Source organism: Arvicanthis niloticus, chromosome 8 (assembly GCF_011762505.2).
Source record: "Arvicanthis niloticus isolate mArvNil1 chromosome 8, mArvNil1.pat.X, whole genome shotgun sequence".
Taxonomy (NCBI): domain Eukaryota; kingdom Metazoa; phylum Chordata; class Mammalia; order Rodentia; family Muridae; genus Arvicanthis; species Arvicanthis niloticus.
This window is the reverse complement of record NC_047665.1, coordinates 24826739-24844032: the sequence shown is the minus strand read 5'-3', so window position 1 is coordinate 24844032 and position 17294 is coordinate 24826739. Positions and strand designations below refer to the sequence as shown.

At 44.8% G+C, this 17294-nt stretch overlaps 1 protein-coding gene and 1 pseudogene across 1 annotated transcript in view; one reads left to right on the top strand and one right to left on the bottom strand.

Moving 5' to 3' along the window:
• Window positions 1-13618, bottom strand: part of LOC143443412 (cytoplasmic dynein 1 heavy chain 1-like) — a 42052-nt pseudogene extending 28434 nt beyond the window's left edge.
• The window catches only part of Bmp6 (bone morphogenetic protein 6), a 157563-nt gene that overhangs the window by 45035 nt on the left and 95234 nt on the right, over window positions 1-17294 (top strand). The gene's annotated exons all lie outside the window — the stretch shown is intronic.

Genomic DNA, 17294 nt, shown 5'->3' with positions numbered 1-17294 from the left:
AAGTATTTTTCCAAACAGAGACTCCAGGGAAGCAGCCGCACTTTCTTTCAATGGTTCCTGCCATTGTCATCCTCCTATGTCACCATAAAAGAGAGGGTAGTTGGCTTCATGTACAAAGCTATCAGCCACTAGGAATCATGTGTGGGATATAGAAGCACGGTTTGTGGTCAGTGACATCCATGTTCTCTTGGATAGACTTCACAGCGTGACACAGGCTGTCTCCAGTGTGTGAGAAGTGGGCACCCCATCAATAGTAAACAAAGGACAAGTGTGGACAGTGACTGTAGGTGTGGCCCTTGGCCCTGCTGAAAGGAAAAAAAAATGTCTGTCTATAGTATTTTAAGTAAATAATACCAGATTCCTAGACATGGTGGCCTTCTGTTTATCCACCCTCTTGGCTCCTATTGATGGCAAGTTATAACTGGGCTACATAGACCAATATATTGTGTAGTCTAGAGGGGGAGATGCCAAAAGAGAAACTCTGCTGGATCAAGCTGATGCGTCTTGTGCTCATTTCTAGGCCTGTAAACAAACACAGCTGTTGAGTGAAGGGCCGGTCCTTAGAAATGGTGAAAAACAGCCATTGCCCCTGCCAGGGAGCTCGCAGCAGGAGAGCCTTGTTCCAGGATTTTGGAGGCACAGGCAAGGCTCCACAAGCTGTGTCCATGTGTCTTCTCTGTCTTCAGAGCAAGCTGGGTGCTCTGCCCTGGTGTGCAGGGCCAGTTCTGTGTGTCTGGCTGAGACAGATGGAGGGGGTCGGAGTGATATGTGTAGAAAAATTTGGGGGGGCAAGGAGTCTCAAGTTACATCTGCCTTCTTCATTTTAAGCCTTTCCCCCCTCATCTACAAGAAAGCAGCTGCCTTTTTCTGTTGTCGCGGAGAGAACTTTTCTCTTTCCTACCTGCTCTCGTTTTAAAATAATCTATAATCTTCAGTAAGAACACGAGAAAACCATGAACCAAGCAGCCTGTGTGCTATTCCAACTCCTGCTTAGAATAAGTCTTGGGTCTCCTATTTCCTTCCTTTCTCTGCTGCTAAAACACAGTATATTGTATGCCATATATAACATCTATGGTATGATCTTGATAGCATACAGGGACCATGCTGGTTGACTTTGTGCATGGACAGCCTGTGACCTTGGCAGCTGATGGCTGGAGGCTTCCATCTGTGCCTTCACTTATTTAATAGACATTTATGAAATACTTAACTGAATACAGGTAGTTAGTTGACTTCATGGCATGTCTGTTCTTAGTATTTTAAAGCTTGTGTTAAACTGGAGAAGACTTGTCTCAAAAAAAAAAAAAAAAAACAGGAACCAAAAACAAAGCAATTTTTTTCTTTTAGTTTTGTCTCATTTTTTTTTCATCATCTAAGTCCCTGTTTCTCTCTTGTGACATCATTTTCTGTGAAGGCCCTAATCACACGGAAATGATAAGAGGTGGAAAGTCTACTTAGCCTCACGTGGCCATTATCCCTTGTAAAATATATTGAAGCATTACACTGTACTCCATAAATGCTCACAGCGCTCTGGCATGGACCACCCTTGAGATTTGAAGGCTTCAATTTTCTCAATCATTAGGGTTTATCTCATCTCCACTGCTATTGGTTAAAATAGTTGCCTTCCCTAAAGGATGTTAATGAGCTCAAGGTTGTGGGGGTCACTGTCAGAAAGTTCAAGTTTCTCAGAGAGTCACCTCTGTTTATTTGACCATTCTTGTCACCCATTGCTTCAGGATGATGAAGATGATGATGGTGGTGATGATGATGGTGATGGTGATATGTTGATTATTGCATGGCTGGGGACAGAACCAGGGCTTTGTGCATGTTCAGCAAAACCTCCAAACCTGAGCAATGAATGCCCTCAGCCCCCTTCCTTATGGAGTCAGGGTTATGCTGTGTTGTTAGGCTGCTCGTCAACCCTTAGTCAAGCCGTTGTCCATCCTTAGCCTCCTTAGGAGAGAGGGTTACTGGCCTGTGCCCAAGGCCCATCTTGCCTCCTAACCTCAGGACTGAAGGATGAACAGTATGTAATAATACAGTATTAACATCAATAACCCCGCCACCACAGTCTAAGAAAACAACAGACACAGAACTCAGCCTCTCTAGGCTTGGTTCAGTTAGGTTGCTTTGGCTAATAGTCACAGGAGTCATTAGAGTACATATCAGCCAACATGCATTTCTTACCATGTGTCAACAGCATCCGCCAAGGAAACACACACTGATTCGTGGGTTTCTCTGTTAACTCCTCAGCTTGACTGGCTAAAAGCACACAGTGGATAGCAGTTGGAACAAATTACCAGAGACTAAGACACCCAAGTGTCTTTTAGTTCGGTAGATGGAGTTCATCAGTCTTACTGAGTGAAGATCAAGGTTGCACCAATTCTGTTTCTTCTGGAGTGCTCTGGGAAAAAAAAATCCACATCCTGTGTGTGTTGTGTGTGTGTTTCCTAGTTCCCAGAAATCACTTGTGTCCCTTGGTTGATGGCTCATGGCTCCTTTATGTTCAAATCTAGCAGTGTAGACATAGCTCACGTACTGTAGGGTAGCTCATGTATAGCAGGCTATAGCTCATGGGTGGAGCACTTGCCTCGAATGCATGAGACCCCAGTTCAACCCTCATTATGAAAAAAAATAATCCAACAGTGAGCATCCTCTAACCTCCCTGACTCTTTTCACAGGTTGAGAAACACTGCTGTGGACTTCTAAAATTTAGATCATGTCAGCAGATTTTCTGAGTTTTTTTTTTTATCTATTCTTAATAAGTTAAATAAAATGTATTTTTAGAAATCATTACTTCGAAGGTATGTGATTATAGGCTGATGTTTCTCTGAGGATTACCTGAACGATAGAATTCGATCTAATGCACAGTCTGAAGGTATCTCCTTTATAACTTCATGGTATAGGTAAGGACATTCCTGTTATCACCCCTATTTTCAAGGTCAGTTTACAAACTCTATTGCATAAATGGTTTTAAAAAGTCTAAGATGCCTGGGCATGCTAGTACATATCTATAACTTGAGCACTTGATTGCTGGAGGCTGGAGGATCTGAAGTTCAAAGTTGTCCTTAGTGACATGGGGAACTTGAGGTCACCCTGGACTATGCAAGGCTATGTCTCAAAAAATGAAAAGTCAAAGAAAAATATTATCCTTATCTATTCTTTGTATAGTACAAACTGGACAATTTTATAAACACTAGAGACTTACATTGCTGAGAGATCGGGAGGCTGGGTGGTTCAAGGTCAGCCATCTTGCTACATTATAACTTGGCAAAGGATGAAGAGGGTATGAAGTATGGGGGAAGGGCAGGAATCAATCCACCTTATTCCCTTAGGCAAAGCCCCCAGGACCTGTTCAGCTTTTAAGGAGTCCCACTTCTTAATAATTTTACATAGGCAATTAAACTCTAACATGAGTTTTGGAGGAGACATTCCAGCCATGGTAGAAACATTCAGATAATTGGAAAAAAAAAAAAAAAGTACTTCGGTACATGAACCAACAGGTATGGAACATCATAATATTTTGAAGAATCTTTAGTGCTTCTTGTGCTTATTGTAGAAGGCAGCAAAAACATTTCAAGTAGGTCATTCATTCTGTTTGTGGAGGTAGAGAGTATGTCTCTGGGGTTTAAAGCTTCTTTTGGCACAGAGCAGTTTTTCCCAAACTGCGTGATCATCAGAGAACCTGGTACTTTGCAAACTGTAGATGTCTAAGCCCCACCCTGGAGATTTGAGTCCAGTAGGTGTGGGGGTGGATGCTGAAGAAATTCAGTTCTCAGCTATTTTTCCTCCCAGATACAAAGCTGTCTTTTTCTGTATTTATTATCCTAGGTGAAAACTTAATACAGTCAGCTCATTCAGGCCAAAGACAATCCTTATTCAGGAACTAGCTGGCAAATCTCTTGCCCCCCTGGCACTTAGCCGTGGTTATTTCTATTTCCCAATCTGATCTTTTTAGCCTCTTTAAAAGTCTCCACCTGAGTTCGTCTTGATGCTTGCTCTGTCCTTTGAGCTTTGTTTCTTGACTCTTAGTAAGCGTTGTCATTTCTGTTGAACTGGGTTCTCATCAATGTCAGTTACTTGTGCTGCTCAAAGGAGCTGCAGTAAATAGGCTTTTGGTGACAAGGCAGGCAGGTGTTGGGGGAAGGGAGTCATTCTGAAGTCCTTGTTAGGTCTTAGCCTTTAGTGATGCTGTGACCTTCACAATGTTCTCTTTGTCTTCTTTCCTCCTTAGGTGGGGCAGGAAACTGGGAGTGGCTAGAGTTGGATGTTTGCCTTCCCAGTTGATGAGGCTTAGATGAAGCCATTGGCTCTGATGGAGAAGGTCCTCCTGTGGACACCCTTAGGTAACAGCAGTACTTAGACTCCTTGAAATGGTTCCTTTCCTGTCCCTGGTTGGAAGCTGAAGGAAATTCTGTTTCTTTTATTCACTTTTATTCCTCTGGCCCCTGGAGGCAAAGCTGGTAGAAGCGCCCTCATCTTGGCTGGCCTCCCTGTTTTCTTTTAACCCTCAAGACTTCTTTACAGGAAGCCTCTAGCAATCCATCAGTTTGGACCCTGTGGTGTTTTCTGTTTGGCCTCTTCTGTTCTGGTAAGTTGTTCTCTTCCGCATCCAGCCTTCAGTGTGTCATTGGCCATTTCCTGGGAATCTGGGTAGAGTTTGTTGAGTTTTTGGGTTGTTCAGCTTATAGTCCGGTGTGCCTACAAGGGTGTCATACACTGGACTGGAAACCAGAAGTCACTGAAATTGCCAGGGTCACTTGTGTTTTACACATCGCCTAGTCAGGCCTAGGTGTCTTGGGTTCTGTTATTTTGATGCCTGCTCCTGAGTATAGGCAGGTCTTTACCGTGAATGAGGCCCCAGCATCCTCAACACATGTACACTTCATTTTGTCCTGTTCTGCTTGACTGTAGTCTTTCCTCTGGAAAGGAGTTACCTCAGCCTGTCTGACGTCACCTTGTCACTTCACCAGGTCACCTGTCTGGGGACCCAAGGGAGATTTTTTTCTTAGTTATGTCATTCCCTCAACTGAAGAGTCTGTTAAATTGGTAGTTTGAGGGGTTAAAAAAGATTCCCTCCCTTGAATTCCCTCTCTGCTTGATTTGTATGTTCATTGTGGTCTGTCAGATACCGTGGTATTTGTGTCCTTTCCTACCATATTATATACCCAGGAGGTCAGAGATGGAAACCTTCTTGCTGTGTTGCTCAGTGTCCAAAAAAAAAAGTATTGCTGTTAGCTATAGTGTACAGCAGCGTCCCTTTGCTGAGGAGGTAAGACGGTGCTGGGGGAGGGAGGGCACATGCTTTTTCCTATCTGCCCCAACTCAAAAGTTGTCAAGTGTGTGACGTATTGTTGGTGCAGTAAAACAAAATCCAAAGCAAGTGATTCAGAACTCCCAAGTAAGTTTCAAATTAAGGACAGAACCTGCTTGTGAGCCAAGGGTATGGGCTAGCTGGTGGGAAGGATTGAGGGGTCCAAGCTGGTCAGCAAGTTTGTTGCCCATCTGATGGGCATTTTGAAAGTTGTTTAAACGAGTGGGTCCCAGACTCTATTGGGCATTAGGATCACTTTGGGAGCCTTAAAAGGTGTCATGCAGTTTGTAACCCTTCAATTTTGATGTATGGGGATTGGAGCTAGGTATCCTTAAGAGATTTCCAGGGGATGCTCTGTGTCTAGCAAAGTTCTCAGCAACTGGCTTTTAAGTACCAGATGTATTAAGCTGAGGTCAAGCTCAGTATGGGTGTATTGGATCGCCTTACCTTTTGTGGGGCAGTGTTTTCTACATTTTCTACTTTTTAAATTTAAACATTGCAAGACCTGACCAGTAGATTCACACAAGCATGAAAAAAAAAAAAATATGTATAGTGGTTTCCACAGGAGTTTTAGAATGCCAAGGAAAAACAAATATTTGGAAGAGAGTTCTTGGTGTCAGTTGTGAATTGTGATTTGCAATTCTTTAAAGAAACATTAGATTTCCTTTGAGTTTTGAGGTTTATCATCATAGCTATTTAGGAAAAAATGCCCCCCCTCCCAACAATCACACCTTGATCTCTTGTGTCTTCTAGGACACTACTGAAATCACTTGAAAACAGTAACTTGTATATGCGGATTTTTCTGTGGTCAAATCATTGTTGCGTCCTGCAATGAACCTTTATTGGTTGTAAGTATTTTAACAGACTGCTATCTTAGTATCTTCACATATAATCAGATGAGTTTGTTTTACATTTTTTTCCATGTTCCTTGAATTTTGGCATAGGGTTGCATGTCTATTTATAGAGTCAACTTAATGGGCTTGGAAGGTATCTGCTTTGTTGTTGTTTAATGTCATAGACTAGTCTAAACAACACAGTATAAGACTTATTTAAAATCGGAAAATAAGGCACATCCTGTTTGGAAGCAGCTGAGCATACTCTGAATTGAATCAGTACCGAAGTCCTTATTCAGTGGTGTGAGTACAGCTGACTTCATGGTGGCACACTGCATCCTGTCCTGGTAGTTTGTTCAAATAATATGGGGGGGGGGGGTAGTTGGGGGGAATCCCATGAGGAGCAATGAAAACCACACGTAAGGATTGATTCTCCTCTCCGGGCCATGAGTAAGGATGGAGAATTCTCAGGATTTTTTTTTTTTTTCTTGCTTCTTTCATTTGTCATCTAGGCCCAGGACATAGGTTAGAGCTGGAACAAAATCCCAAAGGGAGATACTCTGGGTTGTGGATATAAATATAATAACCTTGTATTATTACTTTCAGCTTCCTGTTGATTTTCTGGCAACACTCCAGTCTTTTCTAATAAATCCCCCTTGATTTCTGAACCTTGTTGGTTAAATGTACCACCCAAGGTGCTTGCAAGCACACAGCCTATGAACACCACTCCAGAATGGAGCATTTGGAAATTCCAGGAAAGGAGGCTGGGCTGTGTGGTAGTCAGGTTACCCCAGGTGACCTCTGTTTTGAGAAGAGCTTGGAAGACCCTGTTTTGGTGGAAATAATTTAAAATCCATTATGGTTGTGCTGTTAAGTTTTGTCTAGAATCTGCGGGGGAGCTTAAATCCCAATGTCCCGGCCTCCCCTGCTAAGTGAATTCATCTCTGGAAAGGAGCCTTGGGCATCAGGCTTTTCAGTGTGTTCTGCCAGCACTGAGACTTTGAGCATTCCTGAGACCCAGCTGACGTTCTCTGAGATGACTGACGATTCTTTGGCTCCTTGGAAGATGGAGACCAAGTATAACAGAGCAGGATGTGCCTTTGTCTAATGTGAATGACGCTAAACTTTCGTTCTGTTCTGATTTTTATAGTACCTCATTGTATTTCTTGGATCTAATTCTACTTCAAATCCTACTGGTCCACCAGGCTAAACCTTTTCGGAGAAACAGATGTGTACCCAACACATAGTAAATGCTCAATATACAGTGATTACTTCTGGTAGATTCCAGGTGTCATCCGGGCCCATCCAGCTCCCTGGGCTTGGGGACTGATTGTGTGGGATTGTTCTTCCATGCCCTGGAGACAGCTGCCAAGTTAGTGTGGTGGGTTCTGCTGCCTTTGTTTCCAAGTTGTCTTCTGTACAGCATTGACTTTGGTGTACAGGCAAGCATTTCTCCCATCCATGGAACTTCCTATCTTCTGTAACAACATCACTGCTATCCTATCCTTTCTCAAATGAGGAAACTGAGGCAGAGAAATTGTGAAATGTTTCTGAGAGTGTGTACTGGATTGGGACACGGAGTGAGAGCATCCCATTCTGAAATCTGATAAACCCTCTCAGTCCTGCACTCTCATCGGTCAGATTTACTGAAGACTGGCCCAGCATGGGAGAGAGTGTCACCTGGGGGCCAGAGCACAGCAAACAGTAGCAGTCTGAAACTGTTCCTTTTTCTCACACATCTTTTGCTGTCTGTGATCCAGGAGCATGCTACTTGGCTTGTGTACCTGGGTGTGCCAACTTGTCTCCTGCTGAGATCAGCCCTGGGACCACCATGCTCTCTGCCCTCCGTTTTTAACAGAGCACTTGCACTTTTACTTTGGAATACCAGGCTCCTCTAGGTCTCTGGTGATTTGAACAGAATTGGCCCCCATAGACTCATATGTTTGAATGTTTGGCCTTAGGGAGTGGCGCTCTTAGGAGGTGTGGCCTTATTGGAGGAGGTGTGGCCTTGTTGGAGAAGGCATGACCTTATTGGAGGAGGTATGGCCTTGTTGGAGGAGGTGTGGCCTTGTTGGAGAAAGTCATTGTATAGAGGAGCTTTGAGGTCTCCTATGCTCAGGCTCCTCCCAGTGTAGAATCTAGTCTCCTCCTGGATTCCTGAAGAAAACAGTCTCCCTATGCTGCCTTTGGATCAAGATGTAGAACTCTCAGGTCTTTCTCCAGCACCGTGTCTGCTTGCACACTGCCATGCTTCTTGCCTGATGAGAATGGACTGAACCTCTGAAACTGTAGGCCAGCCTCAATGAAATGTTTTTCTTTAAAAGAGTTGCCAACATCGTGGTGTCTCTTCATAGCAGTAGAACCCACACTAAGACAAGGTCCTAGACCGGCAGGATGGCCTTTAACTCATAGATATGATGTTCTTGTCCTCCTAGACACTCAGGGAACAGACTCACTACTCTTCCCATTCTCCGGTAGCGTATTTGTCAGGGATAGTTACCTTGGGTGAATTGAAGGTCCACAGCCTGACATGTTGGGCATGAGCTTACTAAGACTGGAATTACAATAACAGAAGGCAGCACACAGCTCCAGGTCAATGTGGGAACTTTCCCTCCCTGTAGGTGGGGTCGAAGCAAGCCACAGTCCAAACTTAGATCTGGTTTATTAACATACAGTGGGAATAATGACTACCAGTGAGACCAAGCACTGTATCCTTTAACCAATAAGTCCTCTCCCCGAGGACCGATACTACAGAGCCATATTATAACTGACAAATGGTTACATAAAAGCAGGAACCAGAATGGAATGGCTGAGTTAGACCCTTCACATGGTGACTGTTGTTCTAAAGTCCTGAGGCTGTCTCCCCTCATTCTGGACAGTGCTTGGGTGAGAACTGTGTTTGACCTTACCTCTGGACCCTGCTTTCTGTTGTCCCTCCCTCCCTCCCTTTCTCCCTTCCTTCCTCCCTCCCTCCCTCCCTTCCTCCCTCCTTTCCCCTCCCTCCCTCCCTCCCTTCCTTCCTCCTTCTTCCTTCCTCCCTCCTTTCCCTTTCCTCCCTCCCTCCCTCTCTCCCTCCCTTCCTTCCTCCCTCTTCTTTTTCTCCCTTTCTCCCTCTCTTCTTCCTTCCCTTCCCCTTCTCTCTCTTTTCCCCCCTCCCTTCCTCCCTAAGTTCCCCTCTCCCTTCTTAAAGAGACATGGTTTCCTTATATACTCTAAAATTATCTAGAGCTCACATTCTGTCTTCCTTCCTCGGCTTCCCACAAGCTGGGGTTATAAACATGAGCCACCATGCCTGGCTTCAGATCTTATTTTCTAAGGTCCGGTGGCTGACAGGTGACAGGAACACCCCCTTCCCCAGCTGATTACCACATTCTTATGTTCTTTCTTTCGATGGTTTGTGAAATACTTGATCTGATTACTCTCATGCCTTGCAGGCCTGGGAGCTAATCTGTCTCTTTATGGTGGCTTAACTTGTCTTAATTGGATTCATTATGGGTTGATTTCCAAAATTTAATTTTCCAAGGGCAATTTTATGTCCAGATTCTCAGAGGAGATTTCTCACTATAGCCTCCTATGATGTAGTTGGAGAAAATAACTAAAAAGAAATACATAGAAGTACTTAGTAGATTCTGTCTCTGAAGGACTTTGACCAACTGATGCCATTTCCGTAGTTTCTGTGTGTGAATGCTCCCCAGTGTACATGTGAAGGCCTGACATGGTCCCCCCTCTGCCCTGCCCCTCTGCACACATGTGGACATGGCCCAGGAAAACCAAGTTTATGCTTGATTGCGGTGTCTTAGGCAAAGCCAGAGGAGTTCCCATATTCTGAGGGGGAATCCGGAGGGAACAGGAGACCAGGGAACATCTGGAATTAATCGAGTTCACTCACCACAATACATTTTCCTAGAGAAGGTGGCTGAGCGGGCAGACTCCATGGGATGGCAGGAAAGTGGGGCTTACTGTGGAGAGCAACCTTCAGGCAGGATCGGAATAGGGAGGTAGAGAAGCCAGATTGCTCACCCCACGGAAATAACACCAAGATGAGAGATTGGTGCTGATATGGAGGTGACCTCCTTCAACTCACTCACCTACAGTGTAAATCTTATGCAGGAAAAAAAGGCACACAGTTAATGGCAAGAACCCCAGTCAAAGCATGAAAGAATACTTGAGTCCTCACCATGATCCTGGCCTACCTGGGACCTGACGTTTCTCTCACGTGATCTAGTAGCACTGCTGGGTGCTGCTATACTATGACTAGGAAAACCACAGTCCATTCTGTCACACATATTGGTACATGACATGTGGCCATATTCTGAGGGGAATCCCTCTTGTGTTTGAGCACTTGACCTCTAGCTAGTGGTGGTGTCTCGGGGGTTGTGGAACCTCACTTTGAGAAGGTGACGCCTCACTGGAGGAAGTGGGGGCTGCTGGAGGTGGGTCTTGGGGGTGATAGCCTAGCTCTGCCTTGCCTCTGTTCCTCTCTCTACTTTCTGTTCTGCTGAGATATGAGGAAGTGAAGAATAAGGGCTACATAGTCCCACTCACAGGGAGCTGCCTGGCTTGCTACCATGACTACTCCAGCCATGCTGGATTGAATCCTGCCAAACCATGAACCCAAATAAATACGCCTTAATTGTGCATGCGTGTGCATGTGTGTGCATTTGTATGTGTGTGTGTAGACTGGATGTTGATGTTCTTCTGTGTCTTCTTTTGCACTCTATCTTCTTCCACTGAACCTGGAGCAACTCATCTGATTTGACTGGGCTGGCTGTCCCACCAGTGAACTCAAGGGATGTGCCTGTTTTCACATCTCCATCCCCCATGCCCCACCGCCATTCCTTACCAGTAGGGTTACAGATCCCTTGTGCTCCTCCCCGCACCATGTAATTATGAGTGCTGGAGGCTTGTATAAAGGCACTTTACCCACCAAACCATCTTACAGCCCCTTAAGTTGCTTCTCATCAGGTATTTTGGTATGGTGCACAATGATGAGAAACGTACCCAATACTTGTAGATTTATTTCCTTGGCAGTCAGTGGCAGGGCATGATCAACAACCATTTCTTTGACTGAAATTCTGGTTTCTTTCATGCCATCAAAACTGTGGGCTCACTCAGCAGAGGTGCCAGCTCCAGCTCACTTAGTCAAGGAAGACTACAGAAAGAGCAGCCAGGCTGTCTCAAAAGCAGTATGAGGGAGGCATCTGTATCCAGAGAGTGTGGAGACACAGTGTGTAGTGGATGGACATTTCAGCATTTGGTCTCAGCTGACTCTCCAGAAAGGGTGCACTTGCTGTTCTTGTGGAGATTTGAATAACTTGAGGGCCTGGGCTCTCCCTGGTTATTGTCTGTTAGAATGGGGATGATTCAGAGCAAGGCTGGACCTTCCTGCTGCCTGTGAGGACAGCAGGCTGGTTCTGCAACATTGCTCCACCCTCTTGTTCTGCCTTGCATCATTCAGGCCCAGCTGCAGCCAGCCTCAGCTCTCCGCATGGTTCTCATTTCCCCACTTGGCTGTGCTTATGGACAAGTTGATTTCAGAATCACCTTAGGAGGTGGGAGCAAGGCGAGGGTGTGGAGTGTGCATTTGCTGGTTTGTGCTGGGCTTTAAAGTCCAGTGTGGTATATCTGGTCCACCAGAAGCTTCTTTTTTTCCCTGGTTGCACCTAAGATGATATGTGGTCCTGGGGCCAGGGCTACAGCATTGGATTCCAGATTGTCTGGAATTGGAGTGGCAGCTCTTTTAAGAAAGCTACTTCTGGAATATTGTTCTAGGGCAGTGGTTCTCAGTCTGTGGGTCATGATCCCTTTGGGGGTTGAATGACTTTTGCACAGGGGTCACACATGAGATGTCGCGCATATCAGATATTTACATGACAATTCACAACAGTAGGAAAATTATAGTTATGAAGTAGCAACAAAAATAATTTTATGGTTCGGGGTCACCACAACCACACGAAGAACTGTATTAAATAGTTGCAGCATCAGGAAGGTTGAGAACCATTAGGACTTCATTATTATTGATGACCATCCTCTGGCATTGACTAGGGTCCAGCAAGCACCCAGAAGCCCAACTTAATCCTTTATACATACTGAAGGAATGGTCATCAAGTTTACTGGCAGGTTCTGAGCTACTATGGAGGACCAAGGTGGGTCCCCCTTATGACTTTCTGTGCAATTTAAGATCCTGAGATAAGAGTAGAATGTTTTCTAGACAGTCGATATAATAGCTTATTAAAGAAGGGTGGGGGATTAGTACTTGTGCTTTGAGAAACATTGTGCATCAGGACAGTTGATCTCTATCTTTGCGTCCTTTGGGAGTTTTTTAAAATTATGCAACAGGAATAGAGGCAACCCCCAAACTTCCATTTGCTGCTGAGATGGAGATGTAAGGAGTTTGTAACCTTGCCTAAAGGCATTCATGATGGTTTCTTTACTTATGGGGGATAGAACACAAGACAACTATATTCACATTTATATGCATGTGTACTTATATGTGAAAATCCTTTCAGGTTGCTAGGTTGAGCTTTTGCAAGTCTAGGGATTGAGCCCAGGACCTTGTATGTATTAGGCAAATGCTTTCCCACTGAGCTACATCCCCATGTACTTGGTTGAATTTTAGTATCTGCATCAGAACTCCTGATATAGATGAGTGAGTACATGTTGTTGGCCTCCAAATAATCTCACTGCTTGGACCACAAGACAAGCAGGATGCTGACTGTCATGGGACTGTCTCAACCATCTCTTTGATTTTCCCCTTCTTTCTTTCAATATGATCTCTCTCTCTCCCCCCCCCCCCTCCCCCTCCCTCTTTTCCCTCACACACACATATGCACACACACAGCATCAAGAAATAAGCTTATTTTTATTGATTTTTTTTTTTTTTGAGACAGGGTCTTTCTACACAGCCCCGACTGTTCCGGAACTCACTATGTAGACCAGGCTGGGCTTGGACTCAGAGATCCACCTGCCTCTGCCTCCCAAGAGCACCACCAAGCCCTGCTAAGTTTAAAGTTATAAAAGATTTGGGATCACATGTTTAAAATGGTTTGAACGCATGGGGCGGGTGACTTTATAGCATATCCATGTCTTGCCATAGCAAAGCTGAAACTTCCCATCACAAGAAAGTCCCTCCCAGATATTGGAAACAAATATAGAATCTGACATCAAAGACCCTGCATTTATGTTGTGGTGGGTATAGAGTAGAACAGGCTTGTGTTCCTTGTGTTCCATTCCTTTGTTTCCTTCAAGTCCCATTAGCAAACCTGTTCTTAGCAGCAATGCATTTTAGTAGTAATTTTATGTTCACAGAGAGGAGGCGGCTGCCAATGTTACCATGTAGCAGCAGTAGGGTCGATGTCCTGGTACTGATGAGAACTTCTAATAAGACTCGAAAATTCAGTGACTCTGCGGGCTGCACAGAAGCCTGCTGTTGTTCTCCGCTGGACGCTCGGACAACTTGAAAGAATGCAAGCATTGCGCGTCCAAGAATTTCTTGAAACGGTTTCACAACCTTCGTTTGAAAGCTTAAGCAACAGGTTGAAGGCTTGTTGCAGAGGCCAGGCCAAGTGGTATCTTAGGAAACAAACTGGACTCTCTTGTTCCACAGAAGTCCCAGCTCTGAGAGCCTTGTCAGTGAGTTATTTAGCAACTCTTGGCCTCGGTGTCCTCATTTGTAGAATGATGGAGGATGAGGTGGATCAGTCTGGAGTTCTTTCTGGCTTTAGATGTCTCTGCCTGTATTTATTACTGACTCTTGAGGCTGCTATCCCGGGGGTGTGGGCTGCCTGCCTTCATCCCAGGCAGATAAACAAGGCAGCTGCGTTGCACATAGTAGGGGTGTGTGTGGTGTGTGGTGTGTGGTGTGTGTGGTTGTGTGATGTGTGGTGTGTGATGTGTGTGTATGGGTATCTGATGGGTGTGGCATGTGTGGAGTATGTGTGTGTGTGTATGGTGTACACATTACAATGTGTTTGTGTGGTGTGTGTGTGTGTGTGTGGTATATCTGGGGTATGTGAGTAGTGTGTGTGTGTGTAGTATGTATTTGTGTGTGTGTTCTTCTCTGATGCCATTCCGCCTCCCTCCCTCCCCCAGCTGATGATAAAAGAGTCCTTATGGAGTTCAAGTTCAGGCTGTACTTTCAAAGTGTTTAAATTGGCATAAATCCACTGTGTTGTCCCCAAAGAATAATGTGTGGGGTGTCCTGTGTGCATCCCCTGATCCTAGGAGCACATTTTGCCCTTGTCATTGCCATGTGTCAAGCAAGAGCCCCTTCTGTAATGGGTTACCAGGATTGCTAGAGGGCCCACTTAGAACTAAGTTTACAGCATGGAACGCTGCAGTGTTTCAAGGGCTATTCTGTGCTTTTGTTCATTCTTATTCGTTCACTGTGATATTCTGCAGATACAGGAGAGCCACCACGTGATAAGGCATTCCCATGCTTGCGTGCTGTGTGTGTGTGGTGCTGGGGCTCACCAGAGAGGCAAATCCTTGGGGCCTGAGGCTGGAGCAGAGAAGCTCCTGCTCCTTTACCCTTTTTTTTCATTTCCCTTCACTTCCCAGTTTTACTCTAACTTTTCTCTTAGCTTTCCTCTTCATGTGCACTCATTGTACAAAGCAATGTAGTCCCCGGTGACATTTTGTTCGGAAATGTTACATGCTTTGACTATTTTCCTTCCCACCGCCCTCTCCTGTCCCCTTTTCTGTCATGCTTATTCTCTCTTGTCTCTCTTCTACTGTGCCATATGTGTGTGCACACACCTTTGCACATACGAGAAAACACAGAATGTTTTTCCCTTTCTATGTGTGTCTGTCTTTGTTGAACATGATTTCCAGTCCCACCCATTTTCCTGCAAGTCATATTTATCTTCTTCTTGATGGTGCCATTATGTATATGAACCACAGTTTTATATTTATCTACTGAGGAACAGTTAGGTTGATTCTTTCATTTGGTTATTGTTAACAGTCCTGTAGGAAACATGAATGCGCATGTATGCCTGCATCACACTGTCTGGTATTTCTATCCAAATGGAGTATAGTACAAAGATAATGCGTCCTCCCCTGCTGAGCTGAATTCAACTGAAAGTCAAGGCACTTGCAGAGCACTGATGGAGAGGCATGATTCTGCTGTTGCCTTGGTAACCATGAGGAGCAGGTGCCAGGAGCCATTGTGTGGTAAGGCATTCCCAGACCTTTGCTCAGGAAGACTTCAACCACCTACTTCCTTCTTTGACCACCCGGGGAATCACATTTTAGTTGCTTAGTGTCTGGAGCTTCAGGTGACAGCCAATCACGTATGAGTGCCCAGGAAGCCCAATACTACTTGAACTGGGTTTCCCACAGATCACGTGACCATGGTACCCTGTCAAATTGTTACCTTCAGTCCTCATTTGGATAGATTTAATCTCAGATTTTCACATCCAATCAGCAAGCCTTGTGTTAAGCCTGGTGGTGAGAAAGCTATGTTCTCTCGTAGGACTTGAGTGTTCTCAAACACACTATTCCATTCATTTGAACTGTACTCTTATGAGAGAGAAGAGAAATTGAAGTAGAGAAAAAGGCGGGACCTAAGTAGGCAAGGGATGCCATCTGAGGTCAAGAAGGGAGAAACAGCAGTTTGCTGGCATCTCCTCAGGTTTCCAGTGTCTTGTGGTGTCTGGTGATTTTGCTTGGGTGCATATGTTCTTTCTTCTCTGGAACCACAGGCTGCCTTAAGGAAAGGAACGTGTGGTTCTGGTTCACTGTGTTCTACCTCATTTCACGGGCCATGTTTGGTTGAGTGTATATTTGCATCCAGGAGACTCTAGATAGCACACACCTGGCCATTCATTTCTGCATTTCTTTCACTAAAGTGTAGTGTTAATTTGCCTTGGTTTCTTTTAAGGAACCATGGTATTCTCACACTTGTCTTGTGTTTCTGATACCAGTTTACTTCCACATTTGCTGGTGGGTTTTGGGGCTTCTACACTATTTGCATGTCATGGCAGCATGTCTAATTCTTGAAAGTAAAGGAGACCTTCTTGAATCAACATTCTTTTATGGCCCAAATATCTTCTAGGTATAGTAGTCTGTTTACTGTGAACAAGATGATTTTCTTTTTCCGCACATACCTCCCTGGATCCTTGCTAATTCCCAAACAGGACAATGCTTTGTGTTGACATCTTTTATTGGCCCTGACACTGGCATTAGAGCTGTTTCCACGACTTCTCACCCTTTCTCATGGGAACTCCTGATATTCAATAGTCATGGCTATTTGTACTACATGTAATCCTTATCAAATTTTTTTCTCAGTACAAACTGGGCATCTCTATTCATGATGACAGCCTCGGGGCTCAAAAATGTCACATTTGGTGCATTTCTGAAATCATGAGCCAAAACAGACGTTTCTTCATTCGAGTAAACTTCCTCAGGTATTTTGCCAAGGTAGCAGGAAGTAGATTGACACTGTGTCTGCCCAGTGTCAGGAGCTAGGTTAGGGGATACAGTGAAATAAAAACACAAGGTGGTTAACCACATAGTTGCCTGATTGAATAGGAAGACAAACTGTGGTAGGGGCTCTGAGGGAACGAAAGCTGTGGGGCTAAGACAGGGAGGCCTGGGAAAGTTTTCTGGAGATGATGGTGCTTGATTGACCTGTTGGTCAGGGCTGTTGGACTTGTAGACAAGTGGAAGCTGAGGTGATATGTAGTAAACCTTATAGGATATCTTCAGGATGTGAGTGGATAAAGGTGAATGGGACTATAGCTTAGTGGTAGAGTGCTTGGTCTAGTGTACAGGAGGTACTGGGAAAGATTGGGTTACTGATGCTCTTGTTGAGGTGGAGGCAACATGCCTCCAGAGACACAGAGGTGGAGCTGTCTGTCACTCTAGCATTGCTTGGTAGAGTTCTGGAGGTTTAAAGAGCTATGCAGAGAGGGTGGAGCTTGGCACTATCAGTGTGTGCAGAGTTATTGAAGCAGTGGGTGTGGAGGTAATGACAGGATTAATGGATAGAGTAAGGAGAAGCCTGGGACCAAGCTGGGACCAAGATGGGAGGCCAGGAACGTGGAAAAGAGGCACATCAAGAGTCAGAGAAGACAGAGTTTTCAGTATGATGGAGAGTTCAGCTATACGACTTGAGCATTCCTTACTGGAAATGTTGGGCCCAGAAGTGT